This window comes from Rhipicephalus sanguineus, chromosome 5, assembly GCF_013339695.2.
Source record: "Rhipicephalus sanguineus isolate Rsan-2018 chromosome 5, BIME_Rsan_1.4, whole genome shotgun sequence".
NCBI lineage: Eukaryota > Metazoa > Arthropoda > Arachnida > Ixodida > Ixodidae > Rhipicephalus > Rhipicephalus sanguineus.
In genome coordinates, this window is record NC_051180.1 from 77,608,706 (window position 1) to 77,617,871 (window position 9,166).

General features: G+C 48.6%; 1 pseudogene; it reads left to right on the forward strand.

Annotated features, from left to right (window-relative positions):
• The first annotated feature begins 979 nt into the window (after nt 1–979).
• LOC119394728 (uncharacterized) lies at nt 980–1,864 on the forward strand (annotated as a pseudogene).
• Nucleotides 1,865–9,166: the final 7,302 nt, after the last annotated feature.

The window sequence follows — 9,166 nt, forward strand, 5'->3', positions numbered from 1 at the left end:
GCATCTATTTCTTCAGTGGTTATATTGACCGACTCTTTGTCAGTTTGCACTGCTTTGACAGTACCAAAGTCATCGAGCTGCCTGTCAGAATTATATACATATATGCCCAATCATGTACGTATTGTCCGTTTGGTTTGGGTACCAGGTCATACTGGAATAACTCTAAATGAAGCAGCGGACACATTGGCGGCGGCATCAATTCAGGGCCCGGTCCTGAAGGTTCTAAGACCCTCCTCCCAAAATACTATCGCACGATTTCGACATTTTTGTATTCGAGAGGAACACACACGATCTTCTGTTCTAAACGGGGCAGACTTTCAGCACCTTAGGTTTCCATGGCATAGTTCATGGTGTGGCACAAGACAATTAGAAGTTACGTTAACTAGATTGCGATGCAGAATTCCCTCTTTAAATTTTTACTTACACAGGCCTGGTTTTGTTCCTTCCCCTCAATGTTGTTATTGTTCGCAAGCAGAAACCATAGAGCATTTTTTCACAGAATGTCGCCGATATCAACATCTAAGGCAAAGATTTCTTGAACCTCCTTTCCGAAAACTTGGGCTTGAGCTTTCCGTAACGGCATTACTCTCCCTGGGGGCGTCGGCACTGGGTCACTGCAACAGGGACATATGTGAGGCAGTAATTAACTATATAAACGAATCAAAAAGACTGCCGTGCTAATATTTCTAGTACACACCGGTGATTTATTTATTTCATTTATCGTTCATAATTTATTTAATGCTTTTATTTAACTAACTCTTTCTCTTCCATTTTTTTTCTATCTCTTTAGCATTCAATTGGGAAACCGCGAACACAAATAACATTTTCGCTTACTTAAAATTATCTCTTTAGAATTATCCTTTTTTTTTCTTCCCCCCCCCCTTTTTTTTTCACTCACATCCTACTGCCGCACGATTCGTGGCCGATCCCCCGTGGTGGGTTGTGCCATTCCTCTAGGATCAACCAACCAACCAACCAAATGCTCTCTGCTGGGAACAGCGTATCGGCCACAGGCCGAGGATCATCAACCCCGTTTCTTGACGAAGATTCAAGCTACAAAGTCGTCCTGCCTCGTCTACCAACCGGTAACGACGTTTTTAATCCCGTTTTCCTTCATGCCGACTTGAATGGTAGACCGTATCGTGCCCCAGACTTCCGTGACGCGCTGCTCGAAGTGGTGACCACTGCAGACATCATAGGTGTGGGACAATATCAAATGAGCCACGTATGGATGGTTACGTGTGCAAGCAGCGCGGCGAAACAGAAACTTGCCACCCGTGGTGAGCTCCGTGTAAAAGGGCGGAAGTGCATGGTGATAGACCCGGAGACCAAGAACATTAAGCTAAAGCTTCTATGGCTTCCACCTCATCTTGAATCACGGCGTGTGGAAGAGGCGTTCCAAGCTTACGGTGTGGTGAAGTCCGTTGACAGAGAGGCATGGAGGTGTGCTGGTATGGAGCACTAGATGACAACAAATAGGGATGTTGCCTTGGAGCTCAAGGACACCATCACTGTGAGCTCAATACCGCATATTATGTCTATCTACGGTCACCAGTGCCTAGTACTTATTCCCGGTAGGCCTCCGCTGTGTCTTCGTTGCAAGCGAGTGAGGCATGTCCGTCGACAATGCAAAACACCGAGGTGCATGCAGTGCCATCGATTCGGTCATTCGTCGGATGCCTGCGTGTCGACTTACGCCAGCAAGCTTCGTTCTGGCCAATCTAGCGCAGAATAGCCGCATCTGGACCATCTCGTGGATGCTACGGAGGTAGTTGATGCGACAGGAAGCAATGGGAGAAGCAGTAGGTGGCATAAAGGAAGATCAACACTTGTCCATGGAAGCCATGCCCAGCAGCCACAATAACACTGCTAAAGACATCAGCGAAGACATCAGCGATGAGATTACTGCAGGGGAACACTCCCTGGAAGAACTTAAAGAAAAGCCTCCTGATGACGAGGGAGAAGAAGAGGCAATGGATAGCAGCCAGACCAGGAAACGTCCGGCACCGCTCAGCGACGAAGCAAGAACAAGTGCGTCAGACGCAACAGAGCAAATGTCCTCTTGTGGCCCACGTGTCGTCTCGTTTGGGGACCGAGGGTCGCGCCGCCTATGCCAGCGTCCTCAAGAAAGTGCTGCTAAAAAGTGCAAAGGAGGTAAAGCCACAGGTTGCCCTGTGGCTAAAGGCGACCAACAAAAGCTTTAAGTGAGCAAAATGGCTAACGCACTTACCTTCCCTACGTGTGTAGCGACACTCAACGTACGTGGCCTGAGAAATGTTAGGCGTCAGTGGCAGTTACGCCACGTGCTTGAGCAGTATAACATTGACGTTGCTGCAGTGCAAGAGACAAAGATTTCGTCTGCTGAAGATGCCGACCTTGCACTCGACATTTTATGAGATTATTATGTATACATAAGCCAAGCACGTGGTGCTTCCGCTGGATGTTTTTTATTAGTAAGAAAGCGGTTAAATCACACTTTAATGTCGCTACATGTTGATGGGGAAGGCCGCCTTATTTGTTGTGACCTCTCTTTTCATTCCCATAATTGGAGGTTTGTCTGTGTCTATGCTCCCTCAAAAGTAAACGAGAGGAAGGCTTTTTTCCTCTCCTTAGCTTCGCTGCTGAACACTCACAGAAATTTGATAGTGTTGGGAGACTTTAATTGTGTTTATGACACTAGAGATCATTCATATATAACGAATCGTTATGATGCAAGTGCGGCTTTACTGCAGCAATTACTGAATGACCACAATCTAATAGATGTGGGAGCACATGCGCCCTCCTCGGTAAAGTTCACGCACTTTCAGGGTGTCTCACACGCTAGACTAGACCGTGTGTATGTATCTATAAACCTATGGTCTCACATTCATAACTATGCTGTAAAGCCCATTGCTTAGTAGCCGTTTCATGGGGTCCCCAAAAATTTCGTAAGGTTCCTCCAAACTGGGAACTATGGAAGCTTAACGTACAGCTCTTGCGTGAGGAATGTTTCGAAAAAATAGTCAACGAATTGCTACGTGAGGTAACACAATGTCGACAGCTGCCAATTTTTGCTCAGTGGGAAATGTTCAAGGAGAAAGTTAAGTATGAGGCAATTGGTATTTCATGAGAGTTGACCCATAGAAAAACTGCTGAAAAACGTTATCTTTATGATTTACTTCATAAGCTCCATGCATTTGAAAGTCAAGAGCCGGGATGGTATGTTGATGAGATAAATTCGGTTGAAGCGCAGATACAAAAACATGATGCAGAAGTATATAGAGGAGCAATGGTTCGTTCACGTGTTACTCGTTTCACTGATGAGGAACCCACAAAAAGCGCTCTTGAAGATGAAAAGCGGTATGCACTTTCTAAACAGATATTGCAAATTGAATCACGTGGTTCTATTTGCACAGATACATGTCAAATAAGAGCCGCATTCGAAGAGTATTATAAAAAACTATTCACCGCGGCTGAGCTTCGGGATGATTATGGAGAAAAAGCTGACCACTTTATTGCGCTTGTGCCACCCTTACAAGAGGACGACAGACTTAGTGTTGATGGGCCCATCACTAGGGAAGAAATAAGGTTTGCAATAAGCACGTTGCAGAAAAACAATACTCCTGGCCCAGATGGCCTTAGTGCGGAATTTTACATAAAATTTCAAGAACTTCTGGTTCCTTTTCTTGAGCAACTTTTTAAGGAGGCCTATGAACGTGGTGAGCTTCCTCCTTCTTTCTATCATGGTCATACAACATTAATACCAAAAAGTACTGACACTGAAGCGTTAAAGAGAGTTAACGGATATAGGCCTATATCATTATGTAACGTTGATTACAAGATATTTGCGAAATTGCTGACAAATCGCCTGCAGACAGTGATCACTAGATGCGTAGGTGACCACCAAACATGTGGAATTCGAGGCCGCTCTATACAAACAAATATCCATATAGCGCGGTCAGTCCTTGAATGTATCGATGGTAGTATGGACCAAGTAGCCCTTCTTCAAATAGACCTCGCTAAAGCCTTTGATAAGGTACAGCATGCTTTCCTGTTCAGGCTCCTAAGACATCTGCAGTTGGGTGACGTACTGTACAATGGCATTTCACTCTGTTATAAAAAGTGCACTACAAGGCTCATTGTAAACCGCACACTTTCGGATATAATGGAGTTAAATTCATCCGTACGTCAGGGGTGTCCGCTCTCGCCTTTGCTCTTTGCAATATATCTGGAACCACTATGTTTAAGTGTGCTTCTAAATTCTAGCATTAGAGGCTACCGATATGAGGCTGAGGAAATTAAAGTTCTAGCTTATGCCGACGACATCGCCTTCTTTTGCATCGATAAACCTAGTGTTCAAGAAGCAGTAAACACTACTTTACGCTTCTGTGAAATCGCTGGAGCCAGTATAAGTTTTGATAAAAGCAGAGGATTCTGGCTGGGAATGTGGGCTCAAACTCCCTCAGTGTTCTCAAATATTCATTGGAATGCGACTGCTATGCGGTATCTTGGTGTGCCTCTTGATAACTATCGTAACAGCGGCCCACATTGGACGTCCGCGATAACTAATATCCGTCGAAAGGTGTCAACATGGCACGGACGAGACCTTTCCATTTTTTCAAGAGCTAAAGCGTGCAATATATTTCTTGCATCAAAGCTTGTCTATGTTTTGCAGGTATTGCACTGCTCTCGTGTGCACATTCAAGCGTTTCATAGGATATTTGCTTGTTTTATTTGGGGCTCTTCATGGGAACCCATGAGAAGAGATAACCTTTTTCTTCCATTTGAGAAGGGCGGCCTCAGTCTGGTGCATTTGTTTGTGCGACAGCTGGTGTTGCGATTTTTTTATCTTAAAGACGTCTGTCACCCATTTCTGTTGGCAGTTCTTCGAAACCGTCTGAGTTACCATCTTCCTTTTCTTTATGTCACGACAAATGTTGTCAAGGAATCGCAGTTGTCGGGATTCTTAAAAGAAATTGTTGATACTGTCAACTTTTTCAAAACCAGATTTACATTAGAGTATTTATATAATATAGACAGAACAACGCTAACCGCTACACTTGTGAATAACCTTTTCCCAGAACCTGTATACCGACTGCCATATTTGCTTTTGCCTGGCCATGATGTACTATTCCGTGTACGTAGGATGTGCATATCGCCAGCAGCGAAAACGTTTTACAGCGAAAGCTGTTATGAGATCATTTCACCGGCCGTTTTTGGCGCCGTAGTTGTCCGCCGCCGCCGCCGCCGCCGCCGCCGGTGTCCGTAACTAGTATCGCTCGAAATAAGAAAAAAAACGAAATAAGAAAAAATTCCAGGATGGAACGAGGTTCGAACCTGGGCCTTCTGCTTGTGAGCCCAGTATTCAACCTCTGAGCCATGCCGGTGGTTGAAACTGCTTTGCAAAAAGGTCCTATACAGGCTTCGTGTCGGGAACGAACCACATTAGCATATGCAATATAGCGTGGTAGAAGAGTAAAATAAGCACCAAGCGTCGCACAACGCGAATTCTATAACCAGGCGTCACACAATGCGAATTGCGCAACGAGTAGGTTGTTGATTGCTTCCAACCCATTACAAATGTCTCTGCCATAATTCTTCGTCGTCATCAGGCACAGCATCAACAAAGTGCGCATAATGCCTTGCATGCGTTTAGCAGATAGCACGGCTCTCCGTAGAATGACGAAAAATGTCACAGTGCCTGCTGCCCTACTGCTCAAAAATTACAATGATTTATAGCGTAGTGGGTTCCTCGCAAGTGCACTTGTATTGGTTGCCAAGGAAGCCCATAAGCGCATGATCCATTTCCTCGGGGTCTCAGTAAAGTTCTTCGCACCCCTCCCCCGTCTCTCTCCCGCGTCAGCGTATGTTATACAGCATGACGGGAGAGGGAAATAGCGACCGGGCGTCACCCAATGCAAATGACATAACTGGTGGGCCGTTTAAAGCTTCCAACCCGTTACAAAGGACTGAGCCGTAATTCTTCATCGTCATCAGTGGTCGCGTCAACAAAAGTGCACATAATCCCTTACAGACGTAATGAATTAAAGGTAAACATTCGGCAGAAGTCTGCCTGGTTGGGTGAAAGACTAAAGGCAAAAGGGGGGAAACTCCAACCAGAAGGTTTATTTTAAAAAAACCCGACGTTTCGAAGCCTGACCGGCTTCTTCTTCAGGGGTGGGATGGCCCGAGGTGCACGGCGCTTATATGCGCTTTCTTGCCGACAGTTGCCGCAAGCCTTGACAATAGAGGGGGGGCAAGGTTCCCGTGGTGCGGTTGATGTTTTCCGCTGTATTCTGTATATGCCACGACTCGAGGAGAAGCCGCCGGCGCCAACAGCTTTCCTGTTCCAGGATCACCGCATCGTCAGGACTAATGCGGTGGTCACATTTTTCGCAGTGTTCCGCTACTGCACTCCTTTCGCTGTTCAGCTGACGCAGATCGTTCTTATGCTACCGCATCCTTTCGCGGAAGTTCTTTGTTTCCCCGACGTACGCGGCGGGGCAGTCTGAACACGAGATCCTATACACGACGCCCTGCGCTTTCTCCACAGGCGCGCGGTCTTTGGGAAGGGGGAAAAAACGGCCGATGGTGGTGGTTGGCTTGTGTGCCACGCCGACCCCCGCCTTTCCCAGAATGCGCGCTAATGTTTCGCTGGTTCCCGCGATGTAGGGAATCGGCACACGGCGTCGCTGAGGCGGCGCCGCTGGCTCTCTACCCCCATCGCCCTTATTCCTGCGCAGGGCCTTGCGAATGAACGCCTTTGTGTAGCCGTTGTCGCCGAGATCCCGGATTATTTTTCCTTTTTCTTCCTTCTGCCGTCGTGGAGACGAGCAGATTCTTTCGGCCCTTTTCACGAGGCTTCGTACAACGGAGAACTTGTGGCAGGTGGGGTGATTTGAGCTGAAGTGGAGCTAGCGTCCTGTGTGTGTTGGCTTCCTGAAGACAGAGAAAGAGAGGCTCTGACGTTGTCTTCTCACCAACACATCCAGGAACGGGAGGGTTGAATGGATCTCCATTTCCGCTGTGAACTGAATGTGGGGATCCACGGAGTTCAAACGGGCGAGCAGGTTGTTGGCCTCGCCGGATTTCACCACGCAGAAGCAATCATCTACGTAGCGAACAAACAACTTGGGCTTGGGGTCACACACGGCAAGCGCTCGCTTTTCGATGTCCTCCATTACGAGAGCTGCCACTGTTGCCGATATCGAGGCCCCCATGGCTGTCCCACTGGTCTGTCTGTAAAACACGTTGTTGAACGAGAAATAAGTGCTTGAGAGGCAAAATTCCAACAGCTGGCATATCTGGTCCACCGAAAGTGGAGTTCGGTCGATCAGGGTGGGGTCGTCTTCGAGGGCCCGGCGCGTCACAGTCAGTGCGAGGGGCACGGGCACGCTGGTGAAAAGGGAAACCACGTCGAAAGACACCATGCGATCGGTTTCCTCAAGCACAACGTTGGACGCCAGTTCTACGAAATGCCCCGAGTGGCGGATGTATGTGTCCGTCTTCCCGGTCAGAGGCACGATTACCCTGTGAAGATAGGATGACAGAGCCCGTAGGGGGGAGCGGGTGAAGTCGACGATGGGTCGGAGAGGAATTCCTGATTTATGGACCTTTGGGAGGCCGTAGAAACTCGGGGCGGATCCGTTTCTGCAAATCAACTTCAGGTAGAGGTTTTTGAAATCGGGATGATTGGTGAAGATCTGCGATAAAAGTCTGTTCAGATTGGTTTGGGTTTGAGGAGTCGGATCTTTCTTGATCTTGGAGTAAGCCTCCCCGTTCAGAAGTTCTCCTGCCCTCTTCTCATAGTCAGCGCGATCCATGACGACCGTGCTGTTACCTTTGTCGGCCGGAAGGACTACGATGGTCTTGTCCTTCTTCAAATCTATGAGAGCCTTCCTCTCTTCGTCAGGAAGGTTGCTGCTTAGCCGAGCCGGTATCTTGGAAAGAACTCCTATTACCTTGAGACGGGTCTCTTGACGGGCGCCGGCTTCAAGGTGTTGAATCCCGTCCTCGACTGCAGCGACTATCTTCGAGATAGGGGGAATGGCCGAGATGTTGAAACCATGTCCCTTGGCTAGTGCGGCTAACTCCGGGGTTGAGAGATGTCGGGATGAGAGGTTTGTCACGAAGGTGCTTGGGGGAATAGTCGCCGATTCCCGGTCCCGAAGTATGCTGCCCAACTGCCCTGCGCAGGAATAAGGGCGATGGGGGTAGAGAGCCAGCGGCGCCGCCTCAGCGACGCCGTGTGCCGATTCCCTACATCGCGGGAACCAGCGAAACATTAGCGCGCATTCTGGGAAAGGCGGGGGTCGGCGTGGCACACAAGCCAACCACCACCATCGGCCGTTTTTTCCCCCTTCCCAAAGACCGCGCGCCTGTGGAGAAAGCGCAGGGCGTCGTGTATAGGATCTCGTGTTCAGACTGCCCCGCCGCGTACGTCGGGGAAACAAAGAACTTCCGCGAAAGGATGCGGCAGCATAAGAACGATCTGCGTCAGCTGAACAGCGAAAGGAGTGCAGTAGCGGAACACTGCGAAAAATGTGACCACCGCATTAGTCCTGACGATGCGGTGATCCTGGAACAGGAAAGCTGTTGGCGCCGGCGGCTTCTCCTCGAGTCGTGGCATATACAGAATACAGCGGAAAACATCAACCGCACCACGGGAACCTTGCCCCCCCTCTATTGTCAAGGCTTGCGGCAACTGTCGGCAAGAAAGCGCATATAAGCGCCGTGCACCTCGGGCCATCCCACCCCTGAAGAAGAAGCCGGTCAGGCTTCGAAACGTCGGGTTTTTTTAAAATAAACCTTCTGGTTGGAGTTTCCCCCCTTTTGCCTTTAGTCTTTCACCCAACCAGGCAGACTTCTGCCGAATGTTTACCTTTAATTCATTACGTCGAGATTTTGGCCAAGAGACCATGCAGCTTGCCAAGCGATTCACCAGGATCGTCGAAAGGATAGCGGTGTTCAAGTCCCACTTGGATTTCAACCGTACGTGCAAAGAGAACGGCGTCATTCCGCACAGCCTACGTCTGAAACGCCCAGTTTCTTCATCCGAAGGCATCCAGATCATCAGGAAAACTGAACGCTCACCGCACGCATACGTGAGTGCAACGCGACCATCAAGAAGAAAGAATTGGACCTTTTCTTCGCCCGACGCCAGCTGGAACACCGCATCCCCGATATA